The sequence below is a fragment of the Schistocerca nitens genome, chromosome 10, assembly GCF_023898315.1.
Source record: "Schistocerca nitens isolate TAMUIC-IGC-003100 chromosome 10, iqSchNite1.1, whole genome shotgun sequence".
NCBI lineage: Eukaryota > Metazoa > Arthropoda > Insecta > Orthoptera > Acrididae > Schistocerca > Schistocerca nitens.
In genome coordinates this window covers 132,259,962-132,280,352 of record NC_064623.1, presented here as the reverse complement: position 1 = coordinate 132,280,352, position 20,391 = coordinate 132,259,962, and the positions used below count along the sequence as shown (strand labels likewise).

Sequence of the window (20,391 nt, the reverse complement as noted above, 5' to 3'; positions counted from 1 at the left end):
TGTTGCAAAGCCAGCGTCACAGCTCATGTGATGTATACTGACGTAAGGAGAGCAAGACGTAAATGTGAGGACCGGCTGTTGTCGAGGTGTCATCGAGTGCAAATCTGTCTTAGGTATAACGGCCTAACCTCAAAGAAGTCTAGAGAGTGGACAACACGTTCGTCTTACTCAGAGCGGTGGCCGAACGCTATTTTCGACGTTGTGCGCGCCACTTTAATTTTGGCCAACTACGATTCGATACAGAATGCAGGAAACCTGAAAGACACCCTCACGGACACATTGAGAATAGTGTTTGTCTGCGGAATAATGGGAGTGCAAGGGGTCTGTGATATTGATATGGTTGTATGTAGCACTATTTGTCATCAGGGGGCGTAGCTCAGATGGTAGAGCGCTCGCTTAGCATGCGAGAGGTACTGGGATCGATACCCAGCGCCTCCAGAATTTTTAACACACCTACATGCGCACACTGCCACGCAAGTGGGATAATTCACAGCCAGCGAATGTGTCAAGGCAGATACGAGCGAACGATTAGCAGTCACAACTGGCAAGCGTGATGTTACGCGCAGGAAGCACCCTCCTCCCACCGCTACACTGAATTTAGAAACAGTACAAGTCTGCCCTTAAGATTCTCAAACCTATGTCGGAAAGATCTGCCTTGCGCCGAGTTCACAAAAATCCCACTGCACATTCCCATTCTTTACGTGCAGTCGGCTGCTACTGGTGTTGCTAGTTGTGACTGCTGATGACAGATGCCGTAGCAATCAATTCATGGAGTGAGTTGTATGTTTTGCGATACTCTGTCTCTGACAAGCAAGCAGAGGTGACACAGGCGCGAACACGGGAAGCTTGCAGCCCCTCGCTGCCTGCAGACACCGAGCAGCCACACTAGGTGGGCGGCCTAAGCCGTAGGCGAAATGTGCTCACTCGCTTGGGCGCGACGTCAAGCTCTAAATAAGGCTTTCACTAGCGTGAGCGTTGCGTGAGCGTCGTGGAAGGTCGGAAAAGTCGTCTGCATGGGTGAGTGCCATGTTTGGGGAGCGTTTCGTAGTTTGCGCAGTGCAATGGAGACGCGGAAACGTGTTGTGGCCCAGTGTTTTGCAGTTGGACGACAAGAGTGGTACACAGTAGTAAAGTGCGAGGCAGTGAGTTGGCATGAACAGTCGAGTGCACAATTGGGCTTCAGATGTGCTTGTTACCTCAGGCGCGGTGTGATTGTCGACAAGGTTTGTGACTGTCCTTTCAAAAAATGGCTCTGAGCACTATGGGACTCAACTGCTGTGGTCATCAGTCGACTGTCCTTTCAATTTAAGACGTTAAATACAGACGTAATTTGTAGTCGTAATACCAGAGCATCGAAACTACTTGGAACTCTTGTGTATATGAACTTGACCGCGCCTTTGTACACTGGTCCCTTCACCCCTACAAACCAACCAACCATCAGGTCCGTGCACATCAGAGTAGCAAAGAATGGAAAACAGCGCAGCTTTGTTGCGCTTGGGGGCGTAGCTCAGTTGGTAGAGCGTTCGCTTTGCATGTGAAAGGTCCCGGGTTCAAGCCCCGGCGCCTCCATGTTTTGTGGACAGTGCATGGTAAGTGTTGGTCGCGGCGAGCCTAAAGACACGCAAGATGTTGCAAAGCCAGCGTCACAGCTCATGTGATGTATACTGACGTAAGGAGAGCAAGACGTAAATGTGAGGACCGGCTGTTGTCGAGGTGTCATCGAGTGCAAATCTGTCTTAGGTATAACGGCCTAACCTCAAAGAAGTCTAGAGAGTGGACAACACGTTCGTCTTACTCAGAGCGGTGGCCGAACGCTATTTTCGACGTTGTGCGCGCCACTTTAATTTTGGCCAACTACGATTCGATACAGAATGCAGGAAACCTGAAAGACACCCTCACGGACACATTGAGAATAGTGTTTGTCTGCGGAATAATGGGAGTGCAAGGGGTCTGTGATATTGATATGGTTGTATGTAGCACTATTTGTCATCAGGGGGCGTAGCTCAGATGGTAGAGCGCTCGCTTAGCATGCGAGAGGTACTGGGATCGATACCCAGCGCCTCCAGAATTTTTAACACACCTACATGCGCACACTGCCACGCAAGTGGGATAATTCACAGCCAGCGAATGTGTCAAGGCAGATACGAGCGAACGATTAGCAGTCACAACTGGCAAGCGTGATGTTACGCGCAGGAAGCACCCTCCTCCCACCGCTACACTGAATTTAGAAACAGTACAAGTCTGCCCTTAAGATTCTCAAACCTATGTCGGAAAGATCTGCCTTGCGCCGAGTTCACAAAAATCCCACTGCACATTCCCATTCTTTACGTGCAGTCGGCTGCTACTGGTGTTGCTAGTTGTGACTGCTGATGACAGATGCCGTAGCAATCAATTCATGGAGTGAGTTGTATGTTTTGCGATACTCTGTCTCTGACAAGCAAGCAGAGGTGACACAGGCGCGAACACGGGAAGCTTGCAGCCCCTCGCTGCCTGCAGACACCGAGCAGCCACACTAGGTGGGCGGCCTAAGCCGTAGGCGAAATGTGCTCACTCGCTTGGGCGCGACGTCAAGCTCTAAATAAGGCTTTCACTAGCGTGAGCGTTGCGTGAGCGTCGTGGAAGGTCGGAAAAGTCGTCTGCATGGGTGAGTGCCATGTTTGGGGAGCGTTTCGTAGTTTGCGCAGTGCAATGGAGACGCGGAAACGTGTTGTGGCCCAGTGTTTTGCAGTTGGACGACAAGAGTGGTACACAGTAGTAAAGTGCGAGGCAGTGAGTTGGCATGAACAGTCGAGTGCACAATTGGGCTTCAGATGTGCTTGTTACCTCAGGCGCGGTGTGATTGTCGACAAGGTTTGTGACTGTCCTTTCAAAAAATGGCTCTGAGCACTATGGGACTCAACTGCTGTGGTCATCAGTCGACTGTCCTTTCAATTTAAGACGTTAAATACAGACGTAATTTGTAGTCGTAATACCAGAGCATCGAAACTACTTGGAACTCTTGTGTATATGAACTTGACCGCGCCTTTGTACACTGGTCCCTTCACCCCTACAAACCAACCAACCATCAGGTCCGTGCACATCAGAGTAGCAAAGAATGGAAAACAGCGCAGCTTTGTTGCGCTTGGGGGCGTAGCTCAGTTGGTAGAGCGTTCGATTTGCATGTGAAAGGTCCCGGGTTCAAGCCCCGGCGCCTCCATGTTTTGTGGACAGTGCATGGTAAGTGTTGGTCGCGGCGAGCCTAAAGACACGCAAGATGTTGCAAAGCCAGCGTCACAGCTCATGTGATGTATACTGACGTAAGGAGAGCAAGACGTAAATGTGAGGACCGGCTGTTGTCGAGGTGTCATCGAGTGCAAATCTGTCTTAGGTATAACGGCCTAACCTCAAAGAAGTCTAGAGAGTGGACAACACGTTCGTCTTACTCAGAGCGGTGGCCGAACGCTATTTTCGACGTTGTGCGCGCCACTTTAATTTTGGCCAACTACGATTCGATACAGAATGCAGGAAACCTGAAAGACACCCTCACGGACACATTGAGAATAGTGTTTGTCTGCGGAATAATGGGAGTGCAAGGGGTCTGTGATATTGATATGGTTGTATGTAGCACTATTTGTCATCAGGGGGCGTAGCTCAGATAGTAGAGCGCTCGCTTAGCATGCGAGAGGTACTGGGATCGATACCCAGCGCCTCCAGAATTTTTAACACACCTACATGCGCACACTGCCACGCAAGTGGGATAATTCACAGCCAGCGAATGTGTCAAGGCAGATACGAGCGAACGATTAGCAGTCACAACTGGCAAGCGTGATGTTACGCGCAGGAAGCACCCTCCTCCCACCGCTACACTGAATTTAGAAACAGTACAAGTCTGCCCTTAAGATTCTCAAACCTATGTCGGAAAGATCTGCCTTGCGCCGAGTTCACAAAAATCCCACTGCACATTCCCATTCTTTACGTGCAGTCGGCTGCTACTGGTGTTGCTAGTTGTGACTGCTGATGACAGATGCCGTAGCAATCAATTCATGGAGTGAGTTGTATGTTTTGCGATACTCTGTCTCTGACAAGCAAGCAGAGGTGACACAGGCGCGAACACGGGAAGCTTGCAGCCCCTCGCTGCCTGCAGACACCGAGCAGCCACACTAGGTGGGCGGCCTAAGCCGTAGGCGAAATGTGCTCACTCGCTTGGGCGCGACGTCAAGCTCTAAATAAGGCTTTCACTAGCGTGAGCGTTGCGTGAGCGTCGTGGAAGGTCGGAAAAGTCGTCTGCATGGGTGAGTGCCATGTTTGGGGAGCGTTTCGTAGTTTGCGCAGTGCAATGGAGACGCGGAAACGTGTTGTGGCCCAGTGTTTTGCAGTTGGACGACAAGAGTGGTACACAGTAGTAAAGTGCGAGGCAGTGAGTTGGCATGAACAGTCGAGTGCACAATTGGGCTTCAGATGTGCTTGTTACCTCAGGCGCGGTGTGATTGTCGACAAGGTTTGTGACTGTCCTTTCAAAAAATGGCTCTGAGCACTATGGGACTCAACTGCTGTGGTCATCAGTCGACTGTCCTTTCAATTTAAGACGTTAAATACAGACGTAATTTGTAGTCGTAATACCAGAGCATCGAAACTACTTGGAACTCTTGTGTATATGAACTTGACCGCGCCTTTGTACACTGGTCCCTTCACCCCTACAAACCAACCAACCATCAGGTCCGTGCACATCAGAGTAGCAAAGAATGGAAAACAGCGCAGCTTTGTTGCGCTTGGGGGCGTAGCTCAGTTGGTAGAGCGTTCGATTTGCATGTGAAAGGTCCCGGGTTCAAGCCCCGGCGCCTCCATGTTTTGTGGACAGTGCATGGTAAGTGTTGGTCGCGGCGAGCCTAAAGACACGCAAGATGTTGCAAAGCCAGCGTCACAGCTCATGTGATGTATACTGACGTAAGGAGAGCAAGACGTAAATGTGAGGACCGGCTGTTGTCGAGGTGTCATCGAGTGCAAATCTGTCTTAGGTATAACGGCCTAACCTCAAAGAAGTCTAGAGAGTGGACAACACGTTCGTCTTACTCAGAGCGGTGGCCGAACGCTATTTTCGACGTTGTGCGCGCCACTTTAATTTTGGCCAACTACGATTCGATACAGAATGCAGGAAACCTGAAAGACACCCTCACGGACACATTGAGAATAGTGTTTGTCTGCGGAATAATGGGAGTGCAAGGGGTCTGTGATATTGATATGGTTGTATGTAGCACTATTTGTCATCAGGGGGCGTAGCTCAGATGGTAGAGCGCTCGCTTAGCATGCGAGAGGTACTGGGATCGATACCCAGCGCCTCCAGAATTTTTAACACACCTACATGCGCACACTGCCACGCAAGTGGGATAATTCACAGCCAGCGAATGTGTCAAGGCAGATACGAGCGAACGATTAGCAGTCACAACTGGCAAGCGTGATGTTACGCGCAGGAAGCACCCTCCTCCCACCGCTACACTGAATTTAGAAACAGTACAAGTCTGCCCTTAAGATTCTCAAACCTATGTCGGAAAGATCTGCCTTGCGCCGAGTTCACAAAAATCCCACTGCACATTCCCATTCTTTACGTGCAGTCGGCTGCTACTGGTGTTGCTAGTTGTGACTGCTGATGACAGATGCCGTAGCAATCAATTCATGGAGTGAGTTGTATGTTTTGCGATACTCTGTCTCTGACAAGCAAGCAGAGGTGACACAGGCGCGAACACGGGAAGCTTGCAGCCCCTCGCTGCCTGCAGACACCGAGCAGCCACACTAGGTGGGCGGCCTAAGCCGTAGGCGAAATGTGCTCACTCGCTTGGGCGCGACGTCAAGCTCTAAATAAGGCTTTCACTAGCGTGAGCGTTGCGTGAGCGTCGTGGAAGGTCGGAAAAGTCGTCTGCATGGGTGAGTGCCATGTTTGGGGAGCGTTTCGTAGTTTGCGCAGTGCAATGGAGACGCGGAAACGTGTTGTGGCCCAGTGTTTTGCAGTTGGACGACAAGAGTGGTACACAGTAGTAAAGTGCGAGGCAGTGAGTTGGCATGAACAGTCGAGTGCACAATTGGGCTTCAGATGTGCTTGTTACCTCAGGCGCGGTGTGATTGTCGACAAGGTTTGTGACTGTCCTTTCAAAAAATGGCTCTGAGCACTATGGGACTCAACTGCTGTGGTCATCAGTCGACTGTCCTTTCAATTTAAGACGTTAAATACAGACGTAATTTGTAGTCGTAATACCAGAGCATCGAAACTACTTGGAACTCTTGTGTATATGAACTTGACCGCGCCTTTGTACACTGGTCCCTTCACCCCTACAAACCAACCAACCATCAGGTCCGTGCACATCAGAGTAGCAAAGAATGGAAAACAGCGCAGCTTTGTTGCGCTTGGGGGCGTAGCTCAGTTGGTAGAGCGTTCGATTTGCATGTGAAAGGTCCCGGGTTCAAGCCCCGGCGCCTCCATGTTTTGTGGACAGTGCATGGTAAGTGTTGGTCGCGGCGAGCCTAAAGACACGCAAGATGTTGCAAAGCCAGCGTCACAGCTCATGTGATGTATACTGACGTAAGGAGAGCAAGACGTAAATGTGAGGACCGGCTGTTGTCGAGGTGTCATCGAGTGCAAATCTGTCTTAGGTATAACGGCCTAACCTCAAAGAAGTCTAGAGAGTGGACAACACGTTCGTCTTACTCAGAGCGGTGGCCGAACGCTATTTTCGACGTTGTGCGCGCCACTTTAATTTTGGCCAACTACGATTCGATACAGAATGCAGGAAACCTGAAAGACACCCTCACGGACACATTGAGAATAGTGTTTGTCTGCGGAATAATGGGAGTGCAAGGGGTCTGTGATATTGATATGGTTGTATGTAGCACTATTTGTCATCAGGGGGCGTAGCTCAGATAGTAGAGCGCTCGCTTAGCATGCGAGAGGTACTGGGATCGATACCCAGCGCCTCCAGAATTTTTAACACACCTACATGCGCACACTGCCACGCAAGTGGGATAATTCACAGCCAGCGAATGTGTCAAGGCAGATACGAGCGAACGATTAGCAGTCACAACTGGCAAGCGTGATGTTACGCGCAGGAAGCACCCTCCTCCCACCGCTACACTGAATTTAGAAACAGTACAAGTCTGCCCTTAAGATTCTCAAACCTATGTCGGAAAGATCTGCCTTGCGCCGAGTTCACAAAAATCCCACTGCACATTCCCATTCTTTACGTGCAGTCGGCTGCTACTGGTGTTGCTAGTTGTGACTGCTGATGACAGATGCCGTAGCAATCAATTCATGGAGTGAGTTGTATGTTTTGCGATACTCTGTCTCTGACAAGCAAGCAGAGGTGACACAGGCGCGAACACGGGAAGCTTGCAGCCCCTCGCTGCCTGCAGACACCGAGCAGCCACACTAGGTGGGCGGCCTAAGCCGTAGGCGAAATGTGCTCACTCGCTTGGGCGCGACGTCAAGCTCTAAATAAGGCTTTCACTAGCGTGAGCGTTGCGTGAGCGTCGTGGAAGGTCGGAAAAGTCGTCTGCATGGGTGAGTGCCATGTTTGGGGAGCGTTTCGTAGTTTGCGCAGTGCAATGGAGACGCGGAAACGTGTTGTGGCCCAGTGTTTTGCAGTTGGACGACAAGAGTGGTACACAGTAGTAAAGTGCGAGGCAGTGAGTTGGCATGAACAGTCGAGTGCACAATTGGGCTTCAGATGTGCTTGTTACCTCAGGCGCGGTGTGATTGTCGACAAGGTTTGTGACTGTCCTTTCAAAAAATGGCTCTGAGCACTATGGGACTCAACTGCTGTGGTCATCAGTCGACTGTCCTTTCAATTTAAGACGTTAAATACAGACGTAATTTGTAGTCGTAATACCAGAGCATCGAAACTACTTGGAACTCTTGTGTATATGAACTTGACCGCGCCTTTGTACACTGGTCCCTTCACCCCTACAAACCAACCAACCATCAGGTCCGTGCACATCAGAGTAGCAAAGAATGGAAAACAGCGCAGCTTTGTTGCGCTTGGGGGCGTAGCTCAGTTGGTAGAGCGTTCGATTTGCATGTGAAAGGTCCCGGGTTCAAGCCCCGGCGCCTCCATGTTTTGTGGACAGTGCATGGTAAGTGTTGGTCGCGGCGAGCCTAAAGACACGCAAGATGTTGCAAAGCCAGCGTCACAGCTCATGTGATGTATACTGACGTAAGGAGAGCAAGACGTAAATGTGAGGACCGGCTGTTGTCGAGGTGTCATCGAGTGCAAATCTGTCTTAGGTATAACGGCCTAACCTCAAAGAAGTCTAGAGAGTGGACAACACGTTCGTCTTACTCAGAGCGGTGGCCGAACGCTATTTTCGACGTTGTGCGCGCCACTTTAATTTTGGCCAACTACGATTCGATACAGAATGCAGGAAACCTGAAAGACACCCTCACGGACACATTGAGAATAGTGTTTGTCTGCGGAATAATGGGAGTGCAAGGGGTCTGTGATATTGATATGGTTGTATGTAGCACTATTTGTCATCAGGGGGCGTAGCTCAGATAGTAGAGCGCTCGCTTAGCATGCGAGAGGTACTGGGATCGATACCCAGCGCCTCCAGAATTTTTAACACACCTACATGCGCACACTGCCACGCAAGTGGGATAATTCACAGCCAGCGAATGTGTCAAGGCAGATACGAGCGAACGATTAGCAGTCACAACTGGCAAGCGTGATGTTACGCGCAGGAAGCACCCTCCTCCCACCGCTACACTGAATTTAGAAACAGTACAAGTCTGCCCTTAAGATTCTCAAACCTATGTCGGAAAGATCTGCCTTGCGCCGAGTTCACAAAAATCCCACTGCACATTCCCATTCTTTACGTGCAGTCGGCTGCTACTGGTGTTGCTAGTTGTGACTGCTGATGACAGATGCCGTAGCAATCAATTCATGGAGTGAGTTGTATGTTTTGCGATACTCTGTCTCTGACAAGCAAGCAGAGGTGACACAGGCGCGAACACGGGAAGCTTGCAGCCCCTCGCTGCCTGCAGACACCGAGCAGCCACACTAGGTGGGCGGCCTAAGCCGTAGGCGAAATGTGCTCACTCGCTTGGGCGCGACGTCAAGCTCTAAATAAGGCTTTCACTAGCGTGAGCGTTGCGTGAGCGTCGTGGAAAGTCGGAAAAGTCGTCTGCATGGGTGAGTGCCATGTTTGGGGAGCGTTTCGTAGTTTGCGCAGTGCAATGGAGACGCGGAAACGTGTTGTGGCCCAGTGTTTTGCAGTTGGACGACAAGAGTGGTACACAGTAGTAAAGTGCGAGGCAGTGAGTTGGCATGAACAGTCGAGTGCACAATTGGGCTTCAGATGTGCTTGTTACCTCAGGCGCGGTGTGATTGTCGACAAGGTTTGTGACTGTCCTTTCAAAAAATGGCTCTGAGCACTATGGGACTCAACTGCTGTGGTCATCAGTCGACTGTCCTTTCAATTTAAGACGTTAAATACAGACGTAATTTGTAGTCGTAATACCAGAGCATCGAAACTACTTGGAACTCTTGTGTATATGAACTTGACCGCGCCTTTGTACACTGGTCCCTTCACCCCTACAAACCAACCAACCATCAGGTCCGTGCACATCAGAGTAGCAAAGAATGGAAAACAGCGCAGCTTTGTTGCGCTTGGGGGCGTAGCTCAGTTGGTAGAGCGTTCGCTTTGCATGTGAAAGGTCCCGGGTTCAAGCCCCGGCGCCTCCATGTTTTGTGGACAGTGCATGGTAAGTGTTGGTCGCGGCGAGCCTAAAGACACGCAAGATGTTGCAAAGCCAGCGTCACAGCTCATGTGATGTATACTGACGTAAGGAGAGCAAGACGTAAATGTGAGGACCGGCTGTTGTCGAGGTGTCATCGAGTGCAAATCTGTCTTAGGTATAACGGCCTAACCTCAAAGAAGTCTAGAGAGTGGACAACACGTTCGTCTTACTCAGAGCGGTGGCCGAACGCTATTTTCGACGTTGTGCGCGCCACTTTAATTTTGGCCAACTACGATTCGATACAGAATGCAGGAAACCTGAAAGACACCCTCACGGACACATTGAGAATAGTGTTTGTCTGCGGAATAATGGGAGTGCAAGGGGTCTGTGATATTGATATGGTTGTATGTAGCACTATTTGTCATCAGGGGGCGTAGCTCAGATGGTAGAGCGCTCGCTTAGCATGCGAGAGGTACTGGGATCGATACCCAGCGCCTCCAGAATTTTTAACACACCTACATGCGCACACTGCCACGCAAGTGGGATAATTCACAGCCAGCGAATGTGTCAAGGCAGATACGAGCGAACGATTAGCAGTCACAACTGGCAAGCGTGATGTTACGCGCAGGAAGCACCCTCCTCCCACCGCTACACTGAATTTAGAAACAGTACAAGTCTGCCCTTAAGATTCTCAAACCTATGTCGGAAAGATCTGCCTTGCGCCGAGTTCACAAAAATCCCACTGCACATTCCCATTCTTTACGTGCAGTCGGCTGCTACTGGTGTTGCTAGTTGTGACTGCTGATGACAGATGCCGTAGCAATCAATTCATGGAGTGAGTTGTATGTTTTGCGATACTCTGTCTCTGACAAGCAAGCAGAGGTGACACAGGCGCGAACACGGGAAGCTTGCAGCCCCTCGCTGCCTGCAGACACCGAGCAGCCACACTAGGTGGGCGGCCTAAGCCGTAGGCGAAATGTGCTCACTCGCTTGGGCGCGACGTCAAGCTCTAAATAAGGCTTTCACTAGCGTGAGCGTTGCGTGAGCGTCGTGGAAGGTCGGAAAAGTCGTCTGCATGGGTGAGTGCCATGTTTGGGGAGCGTTTCGTAGTTTGCGCAGTGCAATGGAGACGCGGAAACGTGTTGTGGCCCAGTGTTTTGCAGTTGGACGACAAGAGTGGTACACAGTAGTAAAGTGCGAGGCAGTGAGTTGGCATGAACAGTCGAGTGCACAATTGGGCTTCAGATGTGCTTGTTACCTCAGGCGCGGTGTGATTGTCGACAAGGTTTGTGACTGTCCTTTCAAAAAATGGCTCTGAGCACTATGGGACTCAACTGCTGTGGTCATCAGTCGACTGTCCTTTCAATTTAAGACGTTAAATACAGACGTAATTTGTAGTCGTAATACCAGAGCATCGAAACTACTTGGAACTCTTGTGTATATGAACTTGACCGCGCCTTTGTACACTGGTCCCTTCACCCCTACAAACCAACCAACCATCAGGTCCGTGCACATCAGAGTAGCAAAGAATGGAAAACAGCGCAGCTTTGTTGCGCTTGGGGGCGTAGCTCAGTTGGTAGAGCGTTCGATTTGCATGTGAAAGGTCCCGGGTTCAAGCCCCGGCGCCTCCATGTTTTGTGGACAGTGCATGGTAAGTGTTGGTCGCGGCGAGCCTAAAGACACGCAAGATGTTGCAAAGCCAGCGTCACAGCTCATGTGATGTATACTGACGTAAGGAGAGCAAGACGTAAATGTGAGGACCGGCTGTTGTCGAGGTGTCATCGAGTGCAAATCTGTCTTAGGTATAACGGCCTAACCTCAAAGAAGTCTAGAGAGTGGACAACACGTTCGTCTTACTCAGAGCGGTGGCCGAACGCTATTTTCGACGTTGTGCGCGCCACTTTAATTTTGGCCAACTACGATTCGATACAGAATGCAGGAAACCTGAAAGACACCCTCACGGACACATTGAGAATAGTGTTTGTCTGCGGAATAATGGGAGTGCAAGGGGTCTGTGATATTGATATGGTTGTATGTAGCACTATTTGTCATCAGGGGGCGTAGCTCAGATGGTAGAGCGCTCGCTTAGCATGCGAGAGGTACTGGGATCGATACCCAGCGCCTCCAGAATTTTTAACACACCTACATGCGCACACTGCCACGCAAGTGGGATAATTCACAGCCAGCGAATGTGTCAAGGCAGATACGAGCGAACGATTAGCAGTCACAACTGGCAAGCGTGATGTTACGCGCAGGAAGCACCCTCCTCCCACCGCTACACTGAATTTAGAAACAGTACAAGTCTGCCCTTAAGATTCTCAAACCTATGTCGGAAAGATCTGCCTTGCGCCGAGTTCACAAAAATCCCACTGCACATTCCCATTCTTTACGTGCAGTCGGCTGCTACTGGTGTTGCTAGTTGTGACTGCTGATGACAGATGCCGTAGCAATCAATTCATGGAGTGAGTTGTATGTTTTGCGATACTCTGTCTCTGACAAGCAAGCAGAGGTGACACAGGCGCGAACACGGGAAGCTTGCAGCCCCTCGCTGCCTGCAGACACCGAGCAGCCACACTAGGTGGGCGGCCTAAGCCGTAGGCGAAATGTGCTCACTCGCTTGGGCGCGACGTCAAGCTCTAAATAAGGCTTTCACTAGCGTGAGCGTTGCGTGAGCGTCGTGGAAGGTCGGAAAAGTCGTCTGCATGGGTGAGTGCCATGTTTGGGGAGCGTTTCGTAGTTTGCGCAGTGCAATGGAGACGCGGAAACGTGTTGTGGCCCAGTGTTTTGCAGTTGGACGACAAGAGTGGTACACAGTAGTAAAGTGCGAGGCAGTGAGTTGGCATGAACAGTCGAGTGCACAATTGGGCTTCAGATGTGCTTGTTACCTCAGGCGCGGTGTGATTGTCGACAAGGTTTGTGACTGTCCTTTCAAAAAATGGCTCTGAGCACTATGGGACTCAACTGCTGTGGTCATCAGTCGACTGTCCTTTCAATTTAAGACGTTAAATACAGACGTAATTTGTAGTCGTAATACCAGAGCATCGAAACTACTTGGAACTCTTGTGTATATGAACTTGACCGCGCCTTTGTACACTGGTCCCTTCACCCCTACAAACCAACCAACCATCAGGCCCGTGCACATCAGAGTAGCAAAGAATGGAAAACAGCGCAGCTTTGTTGCGCTTGGGGGCGTAGCTCAGTTGGTAGAGCGTTCGCTTTGCATGTGAAAGGTCCCGGGTTCAAGCCCCGGCGCCTCCATGTTTTGTGGACAGTGCATGGTAAGTGTTGGTCGCGGCGAGCCTAAAGACACGCAAGATGTTGCAAAGCCAGCGTCACAGCTCATGTGATGTATACTGACGTAAGGAGAGCAAGACGTAAATGTGAGGACCGGCTGTTGTCGAGGTGTCATCGAGTGCAAATCTGTCTTAGGTATAACGGCCTAACCTCAAAGAAGTCTAGAGAGTGGACAACACGTTCGTCTTACTCAGAGCGGTGGCCGAACGCTATTTTCGACGTTGTGCGCGCCACTTTAATTTTGGCCAACTACGATTCGATACAGAATGCAGGAAACCTGAAAGACACCCTCACGGACACATTGAGAATAGTGTTTGTCTGCGGAATAATGGGAGTGCAAGGGGTCTGTGATATTGATATGGTTGTATGTAGCACTATTTGTCATCAGGGGGCGTAGCTCAGATGGTAGAGCGCTCGCTTAGCATGCGAGAGGTACTGGGATCGATACCCAGCGCCTCCAGAATTTTTAACACACCTACATGCGCACACTGCCACGCAAGTGGGATAATTCACAGCCAGCGAATGTGTCAAGGCAGATACGAGCGAACGATTAGCAGTCACAACTGGCAAGCGTGATGTTACGCGCAGGAAGCACCCTCCTCCCACCGCTACACTGAATTTAGAAACAGTACAAGTCTGCCCTTAAGATTCTCAAACCTATGTCGGAAAGATCTGCCTTGCGCCGAGTTCACAAAAATCCCACTGCACATTCCCATTCTTTACGTGCAGTCGGCTGCTACTGGTGTTGCTAGTTGTGACTGCTGATGACAGATGCCGTAGCAATCAATTCATGGAGTGAGTTGTATGTTTTGCGATACTCTGTCTCTGACAAGCAAGCAGAGGTGACACAGGCGCGAACACGGGAAGCTTGCAGCCCCTCGCTGCCTGCAGACACCGAGCAGCCACACTAGGTGGGCGGCCTAAGCCGTAGGCGAAATGTGCTCACTCGCTTGGGCGCGACGTCAAGCTCTAAATAAGGCTTTCACTAGCGTGAGCGTTGCGTGAGCGTCGTGGAAGGTCGGAAAAGTCGTCTGCATGGGTGAGTGCCATGTTTGGGGAGCGTTTCGTAGTTTGCGCAGTGCAATGGAGACGCGGAAACGTGTTGTGGCCCAGTGTTTTGCAGTTGGACGACAAGAGTGGTACACAGTAGTAAAGTGCGAGGCAGTGAGTTGGCATGAACAGTCGAGTGCACAATTGGGCTTCAGATGTGCTTGTTACCTCAGGCGCGGTGTGATTGTCGACAAGGTTTGTGACTGTCCTTTCAAAAAATGGCTCTGAGCACTATGGGACTCAACTGCTGTGGTCATCAGTCGACTGTCCTTTCAATTTAAGACGTTAAATACAGACGTAATTTGTAGTCGTAATACCAGAGCATCGAAACTACTTGGAACTCTTGTGTATATGAACTTGACCGCGCCTTTGTACACTGGTCCCTTCACCCCTACAAACCAACCAACCATCAGGTCCGTGCACATCAGAGTAGCAAAGAATGGAAAACAGCGCAGCTTTGTTGCGCTTGGGGGCGTAGCTCAGTTGGTAGAGCGTTCGCTTTGCATGTGAAAGGTCCCGGGTTCAAGCCCCGGCGCCTCCATGTTTTGTGGACAGTGCATGGTAAGTGTTGGTCGCGGCGAGCCTAAAGACACGCAAGATGTTGCAAAGCCAGCGTCACAGCTCATGTGATGTATACTGACGTAAGGAGAGCAAGACGTAAATGTGAGGACCGGCTGTTGTCGAGGTGTCATCGAGTGCAAATCTGTCTTAGGTATAACGGCCTAACCTCAAAGAAGTCTAGAGAGTGGACAACACGTTCGTCTTACTCAGAGCGGTGGCCGAACGCTATTTTCGACGTTGTGCGCGCCACTTTAATTTTGGCCAACTACGATTCGATACAGAATGCAGGAAACCTGAAAGACACCCTCACGGACACATTGAGAATAGTGTTTGTCTGCGGAATAATGGGAGTGCAAGGGGTCTGTGATATTGATATGGTTGTATGTAGCACTATTTGTCATCAGGGGGCGTAGCTCAGATGGTAGAGCGCTCGCTTAGCATGCGAGAGGTACTGGGATCGATACCCAGCGCCTCCAGAATTTTTAACACACCTACATGCGCACACTGCCACGCAAGTGGGATAATTCACAGCCAGCGAATGTGTCAAGGCAGATACGAGCGAACGATTAGCAGTCACAACTGGCAAGCGTGATGTTACGCGCAGGAAGCACCCTCCTCCCACCGCTACACTGAATTTAGAAACAGTACAAGTCTGCCCTTAAGATTCTCAAACCTATGTCGGAAAGATCTGCCTTGCGCCGAGTTCACAAAAATCCCACTGCACATTCCCATTCTTTACGTGCAGTCGGCTGCTACTGGTGTTGCTAGTTGTGACTGCTGATGACAGATGCCGTAGCAATCAATTCATGGAGTGAGTTGTATGTTTTGCGATACTCTGTCTCTGACAAGCAAGCAGAGGTGACACAGGCGCGAACACGGGAAGCTTGCAGCCCCTCGCTGCCTGCAGACACCGAGCAGCCACACTAGGTGGGCGGCCTAAGCCGTAGGCGAAATGTGCTCACTCGCTTGGGCGCGACGTCAAGCTCTAAATAAGGCTTTCACTAGCGTGAGCGTTGCGTGAGCGTCGTGGAAGGTCGGAAAAGTCGTCTGCATGGGTGAGTGCCATGTTTGGGGAGCGTTTCGTAGTTTGCGCAGTGCAATGGAGACGCGGAAACGTGTTGTGGCCCAGTGTTTTGCAGTTGGACGACAAGAGTGGTACACAGTAGTAAAGTGCGAGGCAGTGAGTTGGCATGAACAGTCGAGTGCACAATTGGGCTTCAGATGTGCTTGTTACCTCAGGCGCGGTGTGATTGTCGACAAGGTTTGTGACTGTCCTTTCAAAAAATGGCTCTGAGCACTATGGGACTCAACTGCTGTGGTCATCAGTCGACTGTCCTTTCAATTTAAGACGTTAAATACAGACGTAATTTGTAGTCGTAATACCAGAGCATCGAAACTACTTGGAACTCTTGTGTATATGAACTTGACCGCGCCTTTGTACACTGGTCCCTTCACCCCTACAAACCAACCAACCATCAGGTCCGTGCACATCAGAGTAGCAAAGAATGGAAAACAGCGCAGCTTTGTTGCGCTTGGGGGCGTAGCTCAGTTGGTAGAGCGTTCGCTTTGCATGTGAAAGGTCCCGGGTTCAAGCCCCGGCGCCTCCATGTTTTGTGGACAGTGCATGGTAAGTGTTGGTCGCGGCGAGCCTAAAGACACGCAAGATGTTGCAAAGCCAGCGTCACAGCTCATGTGATGTATACTGACGTAAGGAGAGCAAGACGTAAATGTGAGGACCGGCTGTTGTCGAGGTGTCATCGAGTGCAAATCTGTCTTAGGTATAACGGCCTAACCTCAAAGAAGTCTAGAGAGTGGACAACACGTTCGTCTTACTCAGAGCGGTGGCCGAACGCTATTTTCGACGTTGTGCGCGCCACTTTAATTTTGGCCAACTACGATTCGATACAGAATGCAGGAAACCTGAAAGACACCCTCACGGACACATTGAGAATAGTGTTTGTCTGCGGAATAATGGGAGTGCAAGGGGTCTGTGATATTGATATGGTTGTATGTAGCACTATTTGTCATCAGGGGGCGTAGCTCAGATGGTAGAGCGCTCGCTTAGCATGCGAGAGGTACTGGGATCGATACCCAGCGCCTCCAGAATTTTTAACACACCTACATGCGCACACTGCCACGCAAGTGGGATAATTCACAGCCAGCGAATGTGTCAAGGCAGATACGAGCGAACGATTAGCAGTCACAACTGGCAAGCGTGATGTTACGCGCAGGAAGCACCCTCCTCCCACCGCTACACTGAATTTAGAAACAGTACAAGTCTGCCCTTAAGATTCTCAAACCTATGTCGGAAAGATCTGCCTTGCGCCGAGTTCACAAAAATCCCACTGCACATTCCCATTCTTTACGTGCAGTCGGCTGCTACTGGTGTTGCTAGTTGTGACTGCTGATGACAGATGCCGTAGCAATCAATTCATGGAGTGAGTTGTATGTTTTGCGATACTCTGTCTCTGACAAGCAAGCAGAGGTGACACAGGCGCGAACACGGGAAGCTTGCAGCCCCTCGCTGCCTGCAGACACCGAGCAGCCACACTAGGTGGGCGGCCTAAGCCGTAGGCGAAATGTGCTCACTCGCTTGGGCGCGACGTCAAGCTCTAAATAAGGCTTTCACTAGCGTGAGCGTTGCGTGAGCGTCGTGGAAGGTCGGAAAAGTCGTCTGCATGGGTGAGTGCCATGTTTGGGGAGCGTTTCGTAGTTTGCGCAGTGCAATGGAGACGCGGAAACGTGTTGTGGCCCAGTGTTTTGCAGTTGGACGACAAGAGTGGTACACAGTAGTAAAGTGCGAGGCAGTGAGTTGGCATGAACAGTCGAGTGCACAATTGGGCTTCAGATGTGCTTGTTACCTCAGGCGCGGTGTGATTGTCGACAAGGTTTGTGACTGTCCTTTCAAAAAATGGCTCTGAGCACTATGGGACTCAACTGCTGTGGTCATCAGTCGACTGTCCTTTCAATTTAAGACGTTAAATACAGACGTAATTTGTAGTCGTAATACCAGAGCATCGAAACTACTTGGAACTCTTGTGTATATGAACTTGACCGCGCCTTTGTACACTGGTCCCTTCACCCCTACAAACCAACCAACCATCAGGTCCGTGCACATCAGAGTAGCAAAGAATGGAAAACAGCGCAGCTTTGTTGCGCTTGGGGGCGTAGCTCAGTTGGTAGAGCGTTCGATTTGCATGTGAAAGGTCCCGGGTTCAAGCCCCGGCGCCTCCATGTTTTGTGGACAGTGCATGGTAAGTGTTGGTCGCGGCGAGCCTAAAGACACGCAAGATGTTGCAAAGCCAGCGTCACAGCTCATGTGATGTATACTGACGTAAGGAGAGCAAGACGTAAATGTGAGGACCGGCTGTTGTCGAGGTGTCATCGAGTGCAAATCTGTCTTAGGTATAACGGCCTAACCTCAAAGAAGTCTAGAGAGTGGACAACACGTTCGTCTTACTCAGAGCGGTGGCCGAACGCTATTTTCGACGTTGTGCGCGCCACTTTAATTTTGGCCAACTACGATTCGATACAGAATGCAGGAAACCTGAAAGACACCCTCACGGACACATTGAGAATAGTGTTTGTCTGCGGAATAATGGGAGTGCAAGGGGTCTGTGATATTGATATGGTTGTATGTAGCACTATTTGTCATCAGGGGGCGTAGCTCAGATAGTAGAGCGCTCGCTTAGCATGCGAGAGGTACTGGGATCGATACCCAGCGCCTCCAGAATTTTTAACACACCTACATGCGCACACTGCCACGCAAGTGGGATAATTCACAGCCAGCGAATGTGTCAAGGCAGATACGAGCGAACGATTAGCAGTCACAACTGGCAAGCGTGATGTTACGCGCAGGAAGCACCCTCCTCCCACCGCTACACTGAATTTAGAAACAGTACAAGTCTGCCCTTAAGATTCTCAAACCTATGTCGGAAAGATCTGCCTTGCGCCGAGTTCACAAAAATCCCACTGCACATTCCCATTCTTTACGTGCAGTCGGCTGCTACTGGTGTTGCTAGTTGTGACTGCTGATGACAGATGCCGTAGCAATCAATTCATGGAGTGAGTTGTATGTTTTGCGATACTCTGTCTCTGACAAGCAAGCAGAGGTGACACAGGCGCGAACACGGGAAGCTTGCAGCCCCTCGCTGCCTGCAGACACCGAGCAGCCACACTAGGTGGGCGGCCTAAGCCGTAGGCGAAATGTGCTCACTCGCTTGGGCGCGACGTCAAGCTCTAAATAAGGCTTTCACTAGCGTGAGCGTTGCGTGAGCGTCGTGGAAGGTCGGAAAAGTCGTCTGCATGGGTGAGTGCCATGTTTGGGGAGCGTTTCGTAGTTTGCGCAGTGCAATGGAGACGCGGAAACGTGTTGTGGCCCAGTGTTTTGCAGTTGGACGACAAGAGTGGTACACAGTAGTAAAGTGCGAGGCAGTGAGTTGGCATGAACAGTCGAGTGCACAATTGGGCTTCAGATGTGCTTGTTACCTCAGGCGCGGTGTGATTGTCGACAAGGTTTGTGACTGTCCTTTCAAAAAATGGCTCTGAGCACTATGGGACTCAACTGCTGTGGTCATCAGTCGACTGTCCTTTCAATTTAAGACGTTAAATACAGACGTAATTTGTAGTCGTAATACCAGAGCATCGAAACTACTTGGAACTCTTGTGTATATGAACTTGACCGCGCCTTTGTACACTGGTCCCTTCACCCCTACAAACCAACCAACCATCAGGTCCGTGCACATCAGAGTAGCAAAGAATGGAAAACAGCGCAGCTTTGTTGCGCTTGGGGGCGTAGCTCAGTTGGTAGAGCGTTCGATTTGCATGTGAAAGGTCCCGGGTTCAAGCCCCGGCGCCTCCATGTTTTGTGGACAGTGCATGGTAAGTGTTGGTCGCGGCGAGCCTAAAGACACGCAAGATGTTGCAAAGCCAGCGTCACAGCTCATGTGATGTATACTGACGTAAGGAGAGCAAGACGTAAATGTGAGGACCGGCTGTTGTCGAGGTGTCATCGAGTGCAAATCTGTCTTAGGTATAACGGCCTAACCTCAAAGAAGTCTAGAGAGTGGACAACACGTTCGTCTTACTCAGAGCGGTGGCCGAACGCTATTTTCGACGTTGTGCGCGCCACTTTAATTTTGGCCAACTACGATTCGATACAGAATGCAGGAAACCTGAAAGACACCCTCACGGACACATTGAGAATAGTGTTTGTCTGCGGAATAATGGGAGTGCAAGGGGTCTGTGATATTGATATGGTTGTATGTAGCACTATTTGTCATCAGGGGGCGTAGCTCAGATAGTAGAGCGCTCGCTTAGCATGCGAGAGGTACTGGGATCGATACCCAGCGCCTCCAGAATTTTTAACACACCTACATGCGCACACTGCCACGCAAGTGGGATAATTCACAGCCAGCGAATGTGTCAAGGCAGATACGAGCGAACGATTAGCAGTCACAACTGGCAAGCGTGATGTTACGCGCAGGAAGCACCCTCCTCCCACCGCTACACTGAATTTAGAAACAGTACAAGTCTGCCCTTAAGATTCTCAAACCTATGTCGGAAAGATCTGCCTTGCGCCGAGTTCACAAAAATCCCACTGCACATTCCCATTCTTTACGTGCAGTCGGCTGCTACTGGTGTTGCTAGTTGTGACTGCTGATGACAGATGCCGTAGCAATCAATTCATGGAGTGAGTTGTATGTTTTGCGATACTCTGTCTCTGACAAGCAAGCAGAGGTGACACAGGCGCGAACACGGGAAGCTTGCAGCCCCTCGCTGCCTGC

General features: G+C 50.5%; 25 non-coding genes across 25 annotated transcripts; all 25 read left to right on the top strand.

Moving 5' to 3' along the window:
* Positions 1 to 365: 365 nt before the first annotated feature.
* On the top strand, positions 366 to 438 carry Trnaa-agc (transfer RNA alanine (anticodon AGC)). Its single transcript has one exon. It is a non-coding gene; the product is annotated as a tRNA-Ala (tRNA).
* Positions 439 to 1,496: 1,058 nt separating this feature from the next.
* Trnaa-ugc (transfer RNA alanine (anticodon UGC)) lies at positions 1,497 to 1,569 on the top strand. Its single transcript has one exon. It is a non-coding gene; the product is annotated as a tRNA-Ala (tRNA).
* Positions 1,570 to 1,992: 423 nt separating this feature from the next.
* On the top strand, positions 1,993 to 2,065 carry Trnaa-agc (transfer RNA alanine (anticodon AGC)). The gene has a single exon. It is a non-coding gene; the product is annotated as a tRNA-Ala (tRNA).
* A 1,058-nt stretch (positions 2,066 to 3,123) lies between these two features.
* On the top strand, positions 3,124 to 3,196 carry Trnaa-ugc (transfer RNA alanine (anticodon UGC)). Its single transcript has one exon. It is a non-coding gene; the product is annotated as a tRNA-Ala (tRNA).
* Positions 3,197 to 3,619: 423 nt separating this feature from the next.
* On the top strand, positions 3,620 to 3,692 carry Trnaa-agc (transfer RNA alanine (anticodon AGC)). Its single transcript has one exon. It is a non-coding gene; the product is annotated as a tRNA-Ala (tRNA).
* Positions 3,693 to 4,750: 1,058 nt separating this feature from the next.
* Positions 4,751 to 4,823, top strand: Trnaa-ugc (transfer RNA alanine (anticodon UGC)). The gene has a single exon. It is a non-coding gene; the product is annotated as a tRNA-Ala (tRNA).
* A 423-nt stretch (positions 4,824 to 5,246) lies between these two features.
* Trnaa-agc (transfer RNA alanine (anticodon AGC)) lies at positions 5,247 to 5,319 on the top strand. Its single transcript has one exon. It is a non-coding gene; the product is annotated as a tRNA-Ala (tRNA).
* Positions 5,320 to 6,377: 1,058 nt separating this feature from the next.
* Trnaa-ugc (transfer RNA alanine (anticodon UGC)) lies at positions 6,378 to 6,450 on the top strand. Its single transcript has one exon. It is a non-coding gene; the product is annotated as a tRNA-Ala (tRNA).
* Positions 6,451 to 6,873: 423 nt separating this feature from the next.
* Trnaa-agc (transfer RNA alanine (anticodon AGC)) lies at positions 6,874 to 6,946 on the top strand. Its single transcript has one exon. It is a non-coding gene; the product is annotated as a tRNA-Ala (tRNA).
* A 1,058-nt stretch (positions 6,947 to 8,004) lies between these two features.
* On the top strand, positions 8,005 to 8,077 carry Trnaa-ugc (transfer RNA alanine (anticodon UGC)). The gene has a single exon. It is a non-coding gene; the product is annotated as a tRNA-Ala (tRNA).
* Positions 8,078 to 8,500: 423 nt separating this feature from the next.
* On the top strand, positions 8,501 to 8,573 carry Trnaa-agc (transfer RNA alanine (anticodon AGC)). Its single transcript has one exon. It is a non-coding gene; the product is annotated as a tRNA-Ala (tRNA).
* A 1,058-nt stretch (positions 8,574 to 9,631) lies between these two features.
* Trnaa-ugc (transfer RNA alanine (anticodon UGC)) lies at positions 9,632 to 9,704 on the top strand. The gene has a single exon. It is a non-coding gene; the product is annotated as a tRNA-Ala (tRNA).
* A 423-nt stretch (positions 9,705 to 10,127) lies between these two features.
* Positions 10,128 to 10,200, top strand: Trnaa-agc (transfer RNA alanine (anticodon AGC)). The gene has a single exon. It is a non-coding gene; the product is annotated as a tRNA-Ala (tRNA).
* A 1,058-nt stretch (positions 10,201 to 11,258) lies between these two features.
* On the top strand, positions 11,259 to 11,331 carry Trnaa-ugc (transfer RNA alanine (anticodon UGC)). Its single transcript has one exon. It is a non-coding gene; the product is annotated as a tRNA-Ala (tRNA).
* Positions 11,332 to 11,754: 423 nt separating this feature from the next.
* On the top strand, positions 11,755 to 11,827 carry Trnaa-agc (transfer RNA alanine (anticodon AGC)). Its single transcript has one exon. It is a non-coding gene; the product is annotated as a tRNA-Ala (tRNA).
* A 1,058-nt stretch (positions 11,828 to 12,885) lies between these two features.
* On the top strand, positions 12,886 to 12,958 carry Trnaa-ugc (transfer RNA alanine (anticodon UGC)). Its single transcript has one exon. It is a non-coding gene; the product is annotated as a tRNA-Ala (tRNA).
* Positions 12,959 to 13,381: 423 nt separating this feature from the next.
* On the top strand, positions 13,382 to 13,454 carry Trnaa-agc (transfer RNA alanine (anticodon AGC)). Its single transcript has one exon. It is a non-coding gene; the product is annotated as a tRNA-Ala (tRNA).
* A 1,058-nt stretch (positions 13,455 to 14,512) lies between these two features.
* Trnaa-ugc (transfer RNA alanine (anticodon UGC)) lies at positions 14,513 to 14,585 on the top strand. Its single transcript has one exon. It is a non-coding gene; the product is annotated as a tRNA-Ala (tRNA).
* Positions 14,586 to 15,008: 423 nt separating this feature from the next.
* Positions 15,009 to 15,081, top strand: Trnaa-agc (transfer RNA alanine (anticodon AGC)). Its single transcript has one exon. It is a non-coding gene; the product is annotated as a tRNA-Ala (tRNA).
* A 1,058-nt stretch (positions 15,082 to 16,139) lies between these two features.
* On the top strand, positions 16,140 to 16,212 carry Trnaa-ugc (transfer RNA alanine (anticodon UGC)). Its single transcript has one exon. It is a non-coding gene; the product is annotated as a tRNA-Ala (tRNA).
* Positions 16,213 to 16,635: 423 nt separating this feature from the next.
* On the top strand, positions 16,636 to 16,708 carry Trnaa-agc (transfer RNA alanine (anticodon AGC)). Its single transcript has one exon. It is a non-coding gene; the product is annotated as a tRNA-Ala (tRNA).
* A 1,058-nt stretch (positions 16,709 to 17,766) lies between these two features.
* On the top strand, positions 17,767 to 17,839 carry Trnaa-ugc (transfer RNA alanine (anticodon UGC)). Its single transcript has one exon. It is a non-coding gene; the product is annotated as a tRNA-Ala (tRNA).
* Positions 17,840 to 18,262: 423 nt separating this feature from the next.
* On the top strand, positions 18,263 to 18,335 carry Trnaa-agc (transfer RNA alanine (anticodon AGC)). The gene has a single exon. It is a non-coding gene; the product is annotated as a tRNA-Ala (tRNA).
* A 1,058-nt stretch (positions 18,336 to 19,393) lies between these two features.
* Positions 19,394 to 19,466, top strand: Trnaa-ugc (transfer RNA alanine (anticodon UGC)). Its single transcript has one exon. It is a non-coding gene; the product is annotated as a tRNA-Ala (tRNA).
* A 423-nt stretch (positions 19,467 to 19,889) lies between these two features.
* Trnaa-agc (transfer RNA alanine (anticodon AGC)) lies at positions 19,890 to 19,962 on the top strand. The gene has a single exon. It is a non-coding gene; the product is annotated as a tRNA-Ala (tRNA).
* The last annotated feature ends 429 nt before the right edge of the window (positions 19,963 to 20,391 follow it).